General features: G+C 36.2%; 1 protein-coding gene across 5 annotated transcripts in view; it reads right to left on the reverse strand.

The window, feature by feature from the left end:
• HMGCLL1 (3-hydroxy-3-methylglutaryl-CoA lyase like 1) overlaps positions 1–17,451 on the reverse strand; it is a 146,908-nt gene that overhangs the window by 120,734 nt on the left and 8,723 nt on the right. Inside the window, exons 1-3 of one of the 5 annotated variants that reach the window (XM_055389826.2) lie at positions 13,390–13,511; positions 10,643–10,761; positions 9,636–9,750 (exon numbers count right to left, since the gene is read on the reverse strand). The exons of 3 other annotated variants lie outside the window; for them this stretch is intronic. The gene's annotated coding sequence lies outside the window, so the exon portion shown is untranslated. Of the gene's footprint in view, positions 1–9,635; positions 9,751–10,642; positions 10,762–13,389; positions 13,512–17,451 lie in introns of those variants that run through there. One more of the 5 variants, XM_055389828.2, reaches the window with a different exon arrangement.

Here is a 17,451-nt window from a genome sequence, read left to right on the forward strand (position 1 = left end):
CACACACATATACACACACATATATATGTATATGTATATACATGTATTTACATATATACATGTGTGTGTGTGTGTGTGTGTGTGTGTGTGTGTGTGTGTGTGTGTGTGTATGTAATTAGCCAGGCATGGTGGTGCATGCCTGTAATCCCAGCTACTCGGGAGGTTGAGGCAGGAGAATTGCTTGAACCCAGGAGGCGGAGGTTGTGATGAATCGAAATCGGGCCACTGAACTCCAGCCTGGGTGACAGAAGGAGACTCCGTCTCCAAAGAAAAAAAAAATGATGGTATAGTAGGGCATCCAGACTGGTGATGAAAAACTCTAGAGACAAACAACCTAGCTCTATCATGTACTGATGAGAAAACATAAGAAAATAATGTAGTCTTCCTCATTCTCCTCTGTTAAAAGTGGGAATAATAATAGCATTTAGCCTATAAGTCTGTTTTAAGGATTACATGAGAATGTGTATACAAAGCATTTAGCACGGTGTTTAATGAAGAGTTAATACTTCATCAATGTTTGTTGCTTCCCTTTTTGTAAGGCTAACTTGAAGACATGGGACATTTTTCTCTGATATTTTGCAAAAATGGTAACTTAAATTATTCCATTTATCATTTTAAAATATAACTACTTGTTTAAAATTTGCAATGAAAGGAATCATTGTTGATAGTAGAGCAGATTACCTTACACAGCTCTTGCCACAATCAAAATAATACCTGGAAATTATTCAAGTTCTTTCAGCAAGGAGCTCAAAACACTTTGGAGACATTATCCCATTTTGGAACCTGCCAACATTTTTATCCACCTCCAGTGCTGACAACATCAACTCCACCCATCCTGTTCCACTTGGCAATGTCAACCTCAGTTTGAACCTTTGAGAGGCAACAGAGGGGCACTCACTTCAACATGAGGATAAATGAGAGCTCGTATTCAAAACCTGGCTCAATAATGCCATAAGTGAATACAGGGGGCACAGCTAGTTACTTGTTAGAAATGTTTTTATGGAAAAATACTAATGTAAAAAGCAAATTAAATACGTTAATAATTCTGATTGACATCATATGCTTAGAGGCAAGAGTATCAAAAAAGCCCTATCTTCTTCACAAGCTAGGCTTTAATTTCTTCTTTCACCCCAGGGAGTTTCTTTGTAACTTCAAAACATAGTTTTGGGGTGTAAAAAGATCTAAAATTTTTTTAATTGTGGATCCTCTTGCAGAATATGGAGCTGGCAGATGAATAGTTAGACATTCACATCACAGGATAAGGTTTGAGTTGACCTACACCCTCAAGCAAAAGAGACTTCACAATTCCTTTAAGCAACCCAGTTATTCATTTAGCCATCATTCTTGGGGTACATTAGTGATTCTAATTGCCACTATAGTTAATTCAATGAAAAAAAACTTGACATCAAAATGTATCAGAATTTTCAGAAACCAAAATATTTGGGACATTCAAATTATAAGGGCAATGAAATATGTTGAGAACAATCCAAGCAGTAGAGGGGGACTTAGGCATTTAGAGGAAGCTATGCCAATACACAGGACCCCTTTAGGCACCATGGCCAGGGAAGGGGTCCTCCTTGCCCAGGTCTAAGGGGTTTGTTCTAAAACTGATACTTAATCCATTCCTCTACATTCTGTTCTCCCACAGACTTCCTGTTCTTTGGAAATACACATGAACTCATCTTTGATTCCTCTCTTCTTCTCATACCCTATATCAGATCTATCAGCTGAGCATGTTCTATCTTTAAAATAATTATTTCTTACTTGGATAACTGCAAGAACATTATAAGCAATCTCTCTACTTCCACTCTTGCCACCTCTGCAAGGCAGAAAGCAGCCTTCCTAGTACTTTGAAAACATCAACTAAATCACATCACTTCTCTGTTCAATATCCTCTATAACTTTCCATTTCCCTCAGAGAAAAATCCAAAGTCTTTGCCATGGCCCTGGAGGCCCCCGTGAACTTACATCTTACCACCTTTCTGACGCCTTCTCCCACTCATCCCTTGCGTCTGTTGAAGCCACACTGAATTATTTGCCATTTCTTGAACACCTGAGCATTTGCATTTGCCCCTGTTGGACTGTTCTTCCCCTATATATATCTGTGGCTCACTTCCTCACTGCCTACAGGGGCTCTACTCCTTAAAAATACTCCATAAAATATCAAAAAGTCAACAACAACAACAACAACAACGATCCCACAACAAAAAGGAAACTCCACTCTCTACTCCCCTTACTCTTTATTATGCTTCTAGCACTCATCATCAGCAAGTTATATATGCATCTATTTGTTTGTCTATTTCCTGTATCTTCTCTTCAACTAAGAGCCCTTTGAGGGCACTTAATTTTGTTGGGTTCACTGCTGTGTCCCAATCTTTAGAACCGATCCTGTTGTATAGCACACACTCAGTAAACACTTATGGAATAAATAAATGGGTACAATTCATCCAATCAGATTTCAAAGAAGCGATGAACTTTTTGTCAGCCACTTAATAAAGGATGTTCATATTCATATTATGGCTTTGAAAACTAACAAGAATTCACTATACATGGTGTGTCTTGACACTCTGGGGAAGACAAGTAGAATCATTATTTGCATATTAGTTATGCAAGGGAAGCCTTCACAAACACTTGGAATGGGAGCTGCATTTGGTGAGGAAATTTCGACAAAAGGAAGGCTGAATGCCTGGATCACCGCTCTTTTAAACAGTAGGTCCCATGGTCTAAAGGAATACACATGTTTCTGTTGTGGGGGTTCTTTTGGGCAGGATGAGGTAGAGTTGAACATTTCCATTGGTATTACTGGCCATAATAAAGATTTTTGACCCTGAAGGCCAGTATGCAGGATCTTTGCGGGGGTTCCCTAAACTGGAAGGAGAAAAGTTGCAATAATTGTTAGCAGCATCAACTTACCTGTGACTATTGATAAGCTATTAAAAAGCTCATCAAATCATTACTTTATTTGATGAGGCCTGGCAGACAGCAGTGAACAGGACACACAAAAGTCCCTGTCTTCACAAACTTACAGACAATAGCAAAAAACAATAATAATTAAAATATATAGTATAAGTGTTATAAAAACAAAGAAATCAAGTAAAGAGAGGAACTAAGGGAATAAGAAATAGGTTGCCATTTTATGTAAGAATTGTGTTTTGAGCAAAGAATAAAATGAAATAAGTGGTGGGGATGACTGCAAAGCTATACAGACATCCTGAGGAACAGCCTTCTATTCAAGGGGACAGCCAGCACAATGTTCTGCGAGTTGATCAAGGGAAATGTGCCCAGGGTGTTAACTGTTCTAGCAAGAACCAGAAGACCAGTGTTAGATGGAGAAGAGTGAGCAAGGAGTAAGGAAACAGCAAATTGGTATTGGAAGTGTAAAGAGGGCCTGGGTAAAGATTTTTGTTCCCAGGCAGATGGAAAGCCACTAGAGAGTGGGTTCGGGAGCAGGGGGATGATATAATCTGAGGTACATTGGACTATGCTCACTCGGGATTTTATAGAGAATAGACTGAAAAATGCCAGGGAAAAAACAAGGAGACTAAAAATTAGGAGTTCATAGAAATAATCTAGACGAGAGATGACAGCTGATTGGATTAGGATCTTTTGGGTATGAGGGCCAAGTGGAGACGCCGAGAATACATTAAGTTTTCACCCTGACAAAATAAGTCTCCTGACTCCCAGGCTGGGCAGGGCAGATGCGTACCTTACATCTTGATTTCCCCTGGAAGTTTGATGTAAAATGCATAGAAAGTCAGAATACTTATGAGAGGGAAACAGTCCCAAATGTAATAAAAAGTAAAGTAAATTGTTAAATGTATTCAAAACCTGCTTCTCAGTTAAACACTTTCCTCCCTTCCCCCAGAATACTGCTAAATATTTTCCTAGAAGCTTTCTCACACTTTATAAAGTTAGATTCAATCACCCTAATGATAGCAATATTTTGCTCTCTCCATTTTACTTCCAAGAACCCCCAAACTGAGAATTCATCTACAGACACTAATTTATACTACATAGTCTTACACGAAGATTTATTCGTATATTTTTCCAGCCACTAAGCTTTAAAGTATATGGTTGTCTTTAATCTGATCCTGCTTAAGGGGATGAGCCTTTAAGCCAGACACTAACTTATTTTGCTTTCCTGCCTGTAACATCTAACATCAGGCTGGTGCGCCGCAAAATAACTGCACTTCTGGTTGCCTGGCAGCGCGTCTGTGCTCCCGGGCAGTGCTTGCCATCAGCAACCCCAGCTCTGCTCTCAGCCATATCTAGTTTGCTTCTCACTCACTGACCCCTCACTTGGCTTTGCTTTCTAACACACTGACCTTTCCCAGCCCCGATTCTAATTAAAACTTGTATTTTGTTTCTTTAGGGCTCTGTACCCAGCTGATGAGGTTACTACTGGCTTTATTATACTTTCCTTTCCAGGTGGCCTATTTCATTTTAGAGACACCGTATTTTGAACCCCAGAGGTGTCTCTAATGTTGGGAATGTGAGCAGGCTGGTGAGGGGTGGTCTGGGGCCACTGAATTTCTAATCCTTCTTAAATCACATCATGTGTGTATTTGCTCATTCCATGTAAACCTAAATCTAGCCCTGCTTAAATGTTTTCCGTATACAAGGGGGAAAGGGGTTAGCAATAAATTATGTTGCCTGTATAGAGTACAGCTGGTGCCCGTACTGTACTTAAAAGTGCTTCATGTACTTGCAGGCTGTGCCTAATTTGTTCCACAACCTTTTATCCTCAAGCTGGACACGTGAGAAACAGGATACTTAGATAAAAGTTTAGGTTTAGGTCTGTCAAAAATACTGGTGCCTTACTCAGGTTTGGTTGAAAACTAGCTACAGAACCCTGTCATGCTTCAGGCTCCATTTAAATGGAGAAAGGGAATTAGGAAAGGTCCGCAAAATGATTAAAGCACATCTTATAGGTAGGACAAGCAAGGCTAAAACATACTGGAAATGCATAACCAGAAGGATAGAAAACTAACATGCAAATTTATAACTTAAATGTGCAAAGGGTTACCCTACTAAGGTTAATTTTTCTGTCAAACTTTATTTAACATAGGATTAAATTTAAACTATAGGTTGAGGATGAAAGCTTCTTAAAATGAGGGCCATTAAATACTTGTGGGTTATCGTTAGATGAATGCACTATCACTTTTTAAAAGTAAGGTGGTTATACATCTCTGTTTGTTTGAGGTGGTCCTGCTTTATACCTGTTTTCAGAGGGTAATTAATCCTATCCCCATATTCTCTCATATGGTCCTTGTTAGGACCATAAATTACTTGATTGTCCCACTTAAATTTACTATATAAATTTACTCTGAGAGGATACAGACTTGATGATTTTACACTTCCATTCCAGCTCTATCAGAATCCATAGCTTTCACCGTGACAGAACAAGATCACTGTCTCTGGCTCTGCTTCTAGATCTCATAGTCCTTCCATGTGAATATGATGACCAATAACAATCACAAATAAGCAGAGTCACTGCTCCAAGAATCACTTAGTCCCATACATGGGCCATCCTGGAGACTGAGCTTTTTCCACTTTCTTTTCCAGAGGGTAAGCTCTGGGCAAACATGTGAAAAAGGAACTTTGCTTTCAACCATGCTACCCCAAGAGCTGCTCCTTGGCTCTTTAAAACAATTTTCTTTCTATCCCTTAATGATTCCACCATGACCAGAAGTATCCAAACTGCTACTCCTTCCAAATCTCAATATAATTTATCTAACCTTGTTCATAATCTGTCAGGACTATGATTTTGGTTATCTAAATCTGATTTTCACCCCAAGGTAGCCATTTTGGGAAAGTAGGCATTTCCATACCTTTCATTTAGCTATGGATCCAACCCTAAGACACATTTTAGCAGACACATTTTGACTTCTCAGAGGCACTTAATGAAACCATCACCCTAAGGGAACGCCAGTCTAAAGAGACAGACAAGCAGCAAGGCTGGACAGGGGGAGAGTTATTGAAATTAAATTAAATGAGACTTTTTGTTCCCGCCAAAAAAAGTCCACGAAAACATTTTGCTCCCCTAAGTTTTAGTGTAGAGCAAATACTACAAATATAGTCCTTTATTTAATTTGCCCAAATTTGTTTGTTTCTAAATGTGCCCAATTAGCTTAACATTTCCTTATAATCAAGAAAAAGAGGAGCCTTCCTAGAGATTTGACCAGAAGGTTAAGTCTATCTGGCAGAGACTACTATGAACATAAATAGGTAAAACTCTGCTGCCATCCCCACATCTGAGTGTGACCATTGAAGTTATTTCTGGACAATGGAGTGAAGCAAAGTCATGTTACTTTCTGAGTGAAGTGGTAGGAAGTGGATGTTTCCTCCCATGGTCTCTTTTCCCAGCAAAACGGAAGTGACCTAGAGGAGAGCAGGGGCACAAGAAGGAGCATGGGTCCCGGAATGACCAGATCATTCACACTGGAGTTGAGCAAAAATTCACCTGCAATTATTGTAAGCCACAAAGAATATGTTACAGAGTTTAGACATACTGGCTAATTAAATCTAATTCTTCGATGTGCAGAGATTGAATCTTATGCTTGCAAAATCTCCATACATTTAAATTAAATGACCTCTCAGGGATGATTATGAAGGACTGGGGCTAGAGAAGAACACTGGCTTCCATAATGCTGCCTTACCTTTCTCTGTAATTTCTCACTTTTCCAGATGCTGAAATGTCTAGCATCAAGAAGAAAAGCATATATTCAGAGTTAAACTTCATTTTGTTTTTAAAATAAACATGAACCTTTAAGGAAAAAATAAACTACTTCTTATATCATCTAAGCATAGAGCTTTGTTAATATATACATTCATTCCTGTATTCACTAATTCATTCGTTCATTCGCAATTGAGAGTGGAAAGTGTCATTGGGCAAGATAAATGAGCCAGAAGACAGGATTGTTCACAAGAAGAGTAAAACAAAATTTTTGTTCAAAGTAACTTAAATCAACACTGCTGCAGTATAAGTAAGTTATCAAACTTCTAAAGCAAAATCACTCACTTGATCAAAGCCTTGGATTTCCATTTCCAAAGGCCAGCGTTTTCTTAGGACTTTAAAGTAGGGCCAATATAACTAGAGCAAAACTATAAAGGTGTAATAGCAGGATGTCTTGGCAACTCTAGGAAATGACGCCCAGTGGCTCTGAATAACTAAACATCATCACTGTCCTTTACTATTCCAGAAAAATGCTTCCCAGTATGTTCTGCATTATATGAATCTCATGTTCTGTTTCATGTGATACCTATAAGCTGTTCTGTCCAAATTCCAATTTCAGTTTTTTATAAGTTCAGCTGTGATCTGTAGTTCATTCTGTTAAGTCTTTTCCATAATCCCTCCGTTCCATATTATATATACACCTTCAGTGCTTCCTTCCCTCCCTAACATCCTAACACCTTCATTTAATCGCCTCTTAATCATCTGCCTGAAAAGTAAACCTTCCAGTCACTTATTGTTTCCTTCCAGATGCTGCTGTTGAATGACTCCCCATGGGCTTTACCTAACATTCCATCCATGTTCATTTGGCTGTGCAGACTGTGATTCCAGCACACCAAAGCTTTTAAGCTCTTTCTTTCCAAGAAAACTCATAGCTAACACCATTATTTCCTCACAAAAAACAGCTAACATCTGCAGACTGAAACACCAAAACAAAGAAAAAAATTTGCACACTTCTGCTAAACTTGGATGCAACCTTTATCAGCCATCTTAGACAATAAATCAGTGTTTTTCTTTTCAATCTCTAGTAAAAAATAAACCACAGTGGTTGATTTCAATTTCCCCTCAAAGGAATAGTTAACAAACAGGTTATAAGTGAACTAAGCCTCTATTTGGAAAACTAATCTCTAACACAATTCATCAGGTTGTTCAATTATGTTTAATATTATTCTGTATATTAACAGTTCATTTCAGCAGCATTATTTAGTCAATTCACTAAAATATCCCAACATACTATATATTATAAACAAATAGTATGTAATGTTTATCAAAATTATTTCTTCCCAGAAGATTCTCATATTAATAACAACTTGGAATATATCTAAACTACATTATCTTACAAAAATCATCTTTAAAACATTGATCCTTTTTGTCCTACAATCTCAGGAAATTTAGATTCCTTATCTAAAAGAAGGAAATAAGGGCCCTACAAGTAAAACTGAGAAAAGAAACCCAATCTGCTAATTCCCAGCTGTTTGCTATATAGATCATAAGGCCCTTCAGCCACGGACTTTCAGATCAGTGGTTCTCAAACTTTAATGTGCATATGAATCCCCTGTAGAACCGGTTAAAGCCATTTCCTGGGATCCCTTTCCAGAGATTATAATTCATTAGGTTAGACTGGGTCCATGAATTTGCATTTCTAACCAGCTCACAGATGATGGTGATGCCGCTGATCCAAGGAGCAGTATTTGAAAACCATAGCTCTCACTTAAAAGCCAACTTAAAAAAAGTATATGATTATGTCTAAATAACAGTTTATCATCAGCTGTAAAATTGTTTTGAACAATTCTTCTATCAGTATAATGCAGCACATATAAAAATTTAGATTCCAATTTTTATATTACTATCCATTCTAATTCCATAGTTTGAAGAGCATTTTCTAATTTCTTCTTTCATTTTATTTCATTTCATTTCATACCACTCTTTCATTTTGGAGTGAAAATGATTTATCTTTCTTCACTTGGACCATTCCAGGTAGGTCTTCTCAGCATACAGTAAACTAAATGATGGAAGAAATGATAAATTATAACACAAATGTTCTCAAATAAGTCTATAAAATTTCCTTACAAAATTCATAAGTCATTTTAAATTTCTATTAAATAATAAACCACAGTGGTTGATTTCAACTTCCCCTCAAAGGAATAGTTAACAAACAGGTTATAAGTGAACTAAGCCTCTAATGTAGTTTATATATTTTCTTCTTTTAGATGAGGAACCCAAATTTCCTGAGATTGTAGGATGAAAAGGATCAAAGTTTTAAAGATGATTTTTGTAAGATAATGTAGTTTAGATATATTCCAAGTTTTTATTAATATGAGAATCTTCTGGGAAGTAATAATTTTGATAAACATTACATACTATTCGTTTAGAATATATAGTGTGTTGGGATAATTTAGTTGATTGACTAAATTTAAATTTTTCTATCCTTCTTTAAATTTCCAGTTGTATTTTAGAAGTACCAATATCAGGAACATCTACATGTATTACAGGGCACTGAAAGACACACACACACACAGACATTATTTTTAACGCTGAGTACTTCGAAAAAAATGAGAGATGATTGTTCAGTAAAGGCCTCAACATCTGTTGCCACCACCAGATGCCCTGCCCTGGAAGGGTCTCCTTTCAGTTCTTGTGGAGAGAAAACTTTGAAACATCAACAGCTGACTTACATGGATTTTGTCCAGTAATAGTAAGACTATGTTTTACTGTCAAAAGCTACTTAAGAAGAAATTTAGAAACTTAAAATGGTCACTGGAAAACTTACTTGAGGTACCGTTTTACAGTCACAAGGACACTCAAAGACAAGAGTAGAACAGGCTAAGCGATCAACTACAAGGCTGATGAAACAGTGCAGGATAGTGGAGAGTTTACCTTATCAATGCTTTCTCATACATACCCAATTTTCAGTGGTTTCTTTCAGTTCTCATTATACCAATCTCATACACAAATGTCCTCAATTGCTGCAGTTCCTAATTTCTCTTTGGCCAACTCATTACTTCCCCTTGAGAGCTCTAACTCCAAGAAAAAAAAATGCTTTGATATACTACCATTTACCCAACAATAGTAAATATGTCCATATATAAATACATATATTCATATACATAAACCTACATACATAAAGACACATTCATATACTGACAAATATATTTGGATATGGATAGTGTCAATTTCAGTGGCTATGTGTATATGCACACACGGTGATATATAAAAACATATTTACAAGAACAAGTCTATAAGCAATAAGTGTTTGCTCTTATGAAAATTATAACAACTAAATTTTATAAACACTCGGAAAGTATTCAAATGTTTAGTTGATAACTAAGAAATTATAAATTAGTGATCTAAGAAGTATTGGCATGTGCTTGGGTGGCAAGGGGTGGGAGGAATTAAAGCCAAAATGTAAAAAATAAAACATACACCCTATAGACCAAATATAATTATGTTCTGCTGCAATGGCAGTCCAGATAGAAAAACTGTGTAAGACATGCCCAGTTTTTTTGGTTTTCAATTCCTATTATTTCTATTGTATATGGAAATTCTATGTTTTATTGATTATGCATAAATCTAATTTTTCACACTTATTTTTCACTCCTGGGAATTAGTGATATATCATTATTTTATAGTATAATTCAGCCTATTTTAAACTTTGTGAAAGTGTTCCCAGCATTCACTTTCTTCTGTCCCTGCTGATTAATAGTAAATGTTTCCAAGCACACTATGAATCTGAAGACAGAAGAAAGTTTTCACATGTGGTTTGAATAATCAAAGAAGCTGATACCAAAGTTTACATATGGCTGCATCAAAACTAGCTAAATAAGAGTTCATACAAAATTAATGACAAGGATCATATTTTATTCTCCTTTCAAACAGTTTGAGAAGTTGTTAGGCTTCTCCTATTCTCACCTTTAGTAAAAGAGGGAGAGGTGCCCTCAAATATGATGGGGCTCAGGGCTTCCTGAGAGGTCCATGGTGCAGCATCAGCATCACAGACTGAAGCTCCTTTGGAGAGGAGGAATGACGACCTGTTGAAACAGGGCATTGAAAACTTCTGGCTACCTCAACATTCAGCACATGCAGTTTTTTGAAATGCTAAGCAGAAACGGAAAGGCAGCAAACTTCTGGCTACCTCAACATTCAGCACGTGCAGTTTTTTGAAATGCTAAGCAGAAATGGAAAGGCAGCAAAGCCTCATGAAAGTGCATTCAGTGATAGCATAAATTCAAGTTCAAGTGTTCAGTCACAGTGTGACTGGCTCTGGGCTCCTGAGACTCCTCATTTCCTAAATGAAAATATACTGAAGCTCTTATCTTACGGGTGGGGTTGTGGGTATGAGGACAACTGCCTTGTCATTATTTTTTTCATACATTATCTTCTTTATTCTCTGATCAATCATGTATAATTTGTTGCAATAACTTTACTTTTATGTTTCTTGTAAAAACGATGGAAAATTATTGTTTTATATGTCTCAACTCATATCTTAGTAACCAAGATTTTCATTAACCTCAAAATAGCACCTTTTAGGTGACTGAGGTTTTCTTTTTTCTTTTTTTTATTATACTTTAAGTTTTAGGATTCATGTGCACAATGTGCAGGTTTGTTACATAGGTATACAGGTGCCATGTTGGTGTTCTTATTACATTGATTGCATTATATTTTACACACTATGGCTTCAGATGGTCTCTTATAAACAAGATTAAATATTCAGTGGTTTGAAGCAAAGTAAATATATTTCCCAAAAGAAGTTATCCAAGAATTTTCATTATGTATGTGAATTTTACATTACACAATATTCGGTATAAATGCAGTAATACATTTTACACAAATTTGATCTTTTTGATGACTTTGAGTCAACTGTACATGCTTTGATTTTGAGCTACTTTCTAAAGAACTAAGGAAGGATGCATGTATCAGAAATAGCCTATAAAGCTTACAAGAGTTTTGCTGGTGTGGCATGTACAGAACAAAAGGAGAAGGTCATGAAAGTTTTCAAAAAAAAAAAAACACTATGGAATAACTTTACAGAGTCTGAATAACATGTCTCTGAGAGAAAAGTGATTCATTCAGGTTTTTCCACCTCAGCCTTTGAATGTTGGGTCTCAACATGAATTAATGATGGAAGTTGAGCTACTTCATCCTAAGCATTTGTAACAAACTACAATTTGTTTCCTTAAAGTGATAGCTTAATCCAGAACTTGATTAATATATTAAAAGAAAAAAGTTATCTTCCAATGAGTACTAGATAAATAATTGTATTATTATAACCTAAGTTCCTACTAGTCAATAGACTGACATTATGCAGTGAAAAAAATTCAGGCTTTGGTACCTAGTGTAAGTTAAAGTCCAGTACCTCTACCAGGTGAGTGGCCTAGAGTGGGTTTTATTAACTCTCTGAGCCTCCATTTCCTTATATTGAAAGTGAGAATAACAGGATCTTCTTTGCAAAACTCTAAGAGTTCAAAAATTATGTAAAGCCTTCAGCAAAGTCACTGAAATTATTTTGCTACTTGGTAAAGAGGAGTTAGTATTATTCTAATCATATAATTTTCCAGATTCCTATTAATAATACTCTATTAATGGTTAATATAGTATTTTGTACATTGTGTATTATTTCATTTGTCCCATGTGATGTAAGTTGCAAATTGACAGCAAGTATGTTAAAATAATACTACTGCCCTTACATAACACTTTTTAATTAAGACAAATGATTGATGTTTTATTTAATAAATTATCACTATATCTTTCCCATCAAAAGGTCAACATCTGTACAAATTCTTCAAAGAGCAAGTAGATTTAAGGGATCCAGCTCTCTAGAGATGAGTATTTATGCAAGCTTTATGTTCCATCTTTTTTAGCTCAAGTTTTCCTTTCAATATTTTCTAGAACATACGTTTAGCAGAATTAAACTAAACATTAAAATACTGTCATAAGGGAATGGGGGCTAAGTGATAGCAGACATTCATGAGTGAAACCCTGAATAACTATATCTGTTTCTCCAAGGTCTTGAAATTGTCTTTTAGACACAGTCCTAAAACCTAGGCAAGCAGAGTTCCAAATTACTCTCAGCTTTAACATTTGACCAGGTCCACAGTTTTCTATAAAATGCAAGGTTTGAACTGTCTCATATCATTTTAAAAATTAAGGAGTTATCAGCCCTTACATCAAAATTCTCAAAAATGGAAATTGTGTCTAACAAAAATAAGATTCATATTTTGACTTCAACATTAACCTATGATCAGTTTCTATTTCACAGTGAAATAAATACGAAATTGAGTAGAGAATTTAAAAAGTGAATGCCAGACTCTGTACACCCAGTGCGTTACAGATGTATGAAAGTGGTGGCAGAGAGCCACTCCACTTCCTTCAAGATCCAAAAACATTTGGAAGGAAAACTCAGAAGGAAAAATGTCTGACAGACATGTTCTCTTTGGGGCTTCCTGCCTCATTGTTTGCCAAGCTTCCTAGACCCTATTGCTTCTTAATAAAGTTCACCAAAAAGACTTTATGAAATGCTGATTTCATAGAATAAAACTTGTGTTAAAGGCGTTTTTATGTAGTTGAAGTTTTCTGCCATCTGTATTTCTCTACTTCACAAAATCAAGGAAGCGTGACTTGGAAAGTTATAAGCGTAAGGTGACATTTGAGGCACTTACTATTGGTGGAAAAAAGAGCCCGAACACTGAATCCTAAACCGGAGACCATAGCTTAGACATTGCAACAGAGAAGCCGCTTAACCCTGAGGGGATCATTACATCCTTCAATGTTTCTACTCCTTCTCCTGTAAAATAGAGTCATGTGAACATGCATATTGTGCACTGTGTGAATTAACTTAATAGAAACACAGATATGGAAAAGAAATGAAAAGTTGGAATCTAATTTCTCTGATCTTTACAGCAGTAGCCAAGAAAAGGAACAAATAGGCTTTCAAATTTTCTAAAAACACCACCAGGATTTAAAAGTAGGCATTATAGTCTAACATGAAAAAGAATAAATAAGAACTAAAGCTACTAATTTTACTACTCAAAGATATATTTGATGTAATTAAATACATATTTTGCCAATCAGAAAGGCAGTTAATTTGGCTAAAATCACCTAAAGTTTAATACCAGAAATGTTGGCTATATTTACTTCTATAAACATTTAATGAAGACCTAAGTGTTTATGTCCTTGGGATAACAGAAAACAAAATAAAATATAGCCACATCCCTTAAAAAGACCTCAACATAGCAGTGCAAATATTACATTTAATAAAGAGATATTTCATTCTATTCAACCATATTGTAAAAGGGAACATGAAGAAAACAAGGATGGGTATCCTAAGTACTACAAAAGTATTGATGTTGGCCATTGGGAGAGGTGAAGGATACAAAAGAAATAGTCTTAATACTTGTAAAACGTGAGTGAACCTCCAAACTCATCAAATTTGAAAAAAAGTATATAAAACAATTTATAAGATTATGGGGTCTTAAAATTATTTTTGTAAAGTGATAGATTAGATAGATGGATGAATATAGATAATAGTTATAGTTTTATAGGTATACACACACACACACATAACTAAATGAATAACTCCCATGATTTTGCTCTATCAATTCCACCAAAATCGTCAATCATCTTACTCTGAACAGGAATGCCTTCTCTCTATCCAAATCCCACCTGACCCTCACATCCACCTTCACCACAAAGATTACTATTGTTATCACTAATTGAATTAAGCCGAATTAAAACAAGTTTATAGGCTTGTGTTTTTAAATGAATTGCAAGAAAGAATTGCAGGGAAAAGAAATTAACATGATCTAAATAAACAGCAGAATGGAGAACTGAGCTTTCAAAGGAACACAGCAATGAAGAATGAAAATGTGGTCTGGGTCATGCCCTTGAGATAGAAGCTCTAGGCGTTCTGTTTCTCATAACACTTTGTCCCTCCTCTTCCACAGTGATACAGCCCTGCTAGCAGCGGAGTGCCAGAACCCAGCTCTTCTTCTCTCTCAACCAGGAAAGTAAACCTCAGTTCCTTGTATTAAAAATGTGTTTGGAACTCACAGCTCTGGTCCCTTCATTATTGCTTAGAAACCACAGCTTTTGTTTATTTACTTATTTAATTTTCAGAGAGTTTTTCTATCCTTGTTATTACTTGGCAGTCATATAAACTATATGGGGGGAGAAACATTTTAAAAATAAAAACCTCCACGAAACTAAATAATTCTAAAAATGACCTTCACATAAAATTATTTTATGGTCTGGTTTTGGAATGAATGTTTTGGAAACAAGATTTACTAATTGGTATTATTTTCTATAAGAAAAAATGTAAAAATTGGCTTATAAATATGGCTATATCTGAGAGAAGAAATTAAAAACACCTGAGTTTTCATTTAGGACTAAATTCTGATCACTTAGAAAAAGGGAGATTGTCCAAAAGGGAAGATGGCAACCTTCTGGCAATTTAAAGATAATTTCCTGCTTGCTGAATGATAATGAATGATTAGGCTCCACCCTGCAGAAAAATAATCCAGTGTTCAGAAATGGTCCCATTTAAATATCCGTATGTAATTGTTCATGTGAAAGATCATAAAACCAAACATCTATAATCACAGGAAGATAATCTTGATTCCTGAGGAAGCTAAATATATTAATTAATAGTGCAAATTCTGTTTAAAGGCATTCAAGTTTACTTATATTTTAACTGCAGTTTCAACCAAACAAAATATTTCAGGGGTTATATTGGGCTCACCTAGGCTGCTAATTTGCAACTCCTACGTAGACTAACAATACATAGTCAGAACAGTGGTAGGAAACTGGGATTCTAAACTTTGTTTTCATTATTAGGGCTTTAAGCAGGCTGGACAATCCCTTTCAAATCTGAATTTCTATAAAAATGATAGCCTCCAAATACACAATTTTGCTTTATATCTTTTAAAAACCATGGGTCATATGAGAGTAACCCACAAAGTTATGGGTGTGCACGGTCTAGCCCCTTGGTTGATTATGGGAAGTTAAATGAAACACACACACACACACACACACACACACACACACACACACAGCTAAACTTGGAAGGGGATAGACACAGAAAGAAGAAAGGGTCAGGGAAAGTTACAGCACAGAGTGAATAAGCATAAAGAAAGCCAGAAGACTTGGAGGAGCTCAGAGCTAATGAAAAAAACAAGAACATAGAGTAGGGGGAGGGAAGGATGTGAAAGCCAGCTGGAATCTGAGAAAGCAAGAAATACAGGAGCCAACAGAAATCCAAGGACAGAAAGTATTGAAGATTGAAGGGAACAGGAAATTTATTGGAAACCAAGTTGTTTTTCCTTTTGTATCCAATGCAATTCTATTCCAGGCAGAACTCTAGTCTCAACCTCAAAAAGGATAGAAGGGAAGTCAAAACTCATAGCAGTCTTTTTTTCATGGGCAGGAGCCAGGAGCTCTGGAAAGACAGATTAGAGGAAACATGACCCTTTGACAGCAGATATAGGGGTAGAGGAGTAGCAGCACCATCCAACACAGTGTTTACTAAAATTGGGTTAAGTAGAAATAAAGATAATTGGGCTCCAACTCAGAGCTACTGAATCAAAATTTCCTCTATATTTAATAAACATTTTAGGTGACTCTTATCACAAGAAAAGTTTAGGAAGCACTGGTATCATGGCAAAAATTGCAGGCTTTAGAACTAGAACTGCCTGAGTTAAAATTCTAGCTTACTAGCTGTTGATCATAGGCACATTTTTTTAACCTTTCTGAACCACAGTTACCAAATCTGTAAAATGGATTATTGTAAGGATTAAATGAGTTACTGGATGTAAACAGGGAGTGCCGGGTTCATATTGAGCATTCAGTAGTGGTAGCTGTATAGCTACAAAAGTCCTTATAATAAGCAACTCATACTAAATAATATATGCGACTTGATTAAAAATAAAAAATAAGGAGGGTATAACATGGCTATATCTCTTATGAAACACCAAGGAACACACTTGCTAATGGCACAGAGACAAAGCCACACTCCCCTGGGATGCTGGCCTTGTTCTCAGCATGCACTAGCCAGCCATTTCCCTTCAGGAATCAAAATGTGAACAGCCTTAAGCTTTCCTTCAAAAGTGCATGTAAGTCAAGTCAAATCAAAGGTGGCTTTAAAAGCTAGATTCTTCATGCGACAGAGATAAGGACTCTCTTAAAATGCAATAAACCCAGGACTTGGCTGAGGCTGAGATACCCAAAAAGACTCACAGCCACCTCAAGACTACTGAGATTTACTCACTTGATAAGCCACCTTATTTTACAGTCCAGCTTTCTTTAGTCATTTCCCAATATATTATTCCCAAGAATCGTCTACTCCTTCTATAGAACCCTACGTAGTTATCTGACTTTCCTGTTATAGTAAGATTCAAGTCTTCTTTATTTTTTCCAGCTGTAAACTCAGCTTCACACCTAAAACGTTCTAACACATTCTCAGCCTCTTTACTGAACAGTCCTATTATCTCCTGGCCTTAAATGAGGTCTCAATTACCCTTGAGAAGAAGGCACCTCTCCTGTAACCCTCTCAAGGAGAGACTGCTTAGTCTCCTATTCTTTGCTTAGAGACTAGAATTAAGGATGGCATCTTTAATTTCCATTACTTCTTGAAGACTCCCACTTCTTTTTACTAATTTAAAAGGCCCTGCTTTTGGAATCTATGTGATTTGGCCATATAGTCTCTATCCCTGCTTGATGATTGGTAT

The sequence above is a fragment of the Gorilla gorilla genome, chromosome 5 (genome assembly GCF_029281585.2).
Source record: "Gorilla gorilla gorilla isolate KB3781 chromosome 5, NHGRI_mGorGor1-v2.1_pri, whole genome shotgun sequence".
In the NCBI taxonomy this organism is placed as follows: Eukaryota; Metazoa; Chordata; class Mammalia; order Primates; family Hominidae; genus Gorilla; species Gorilla gorilla.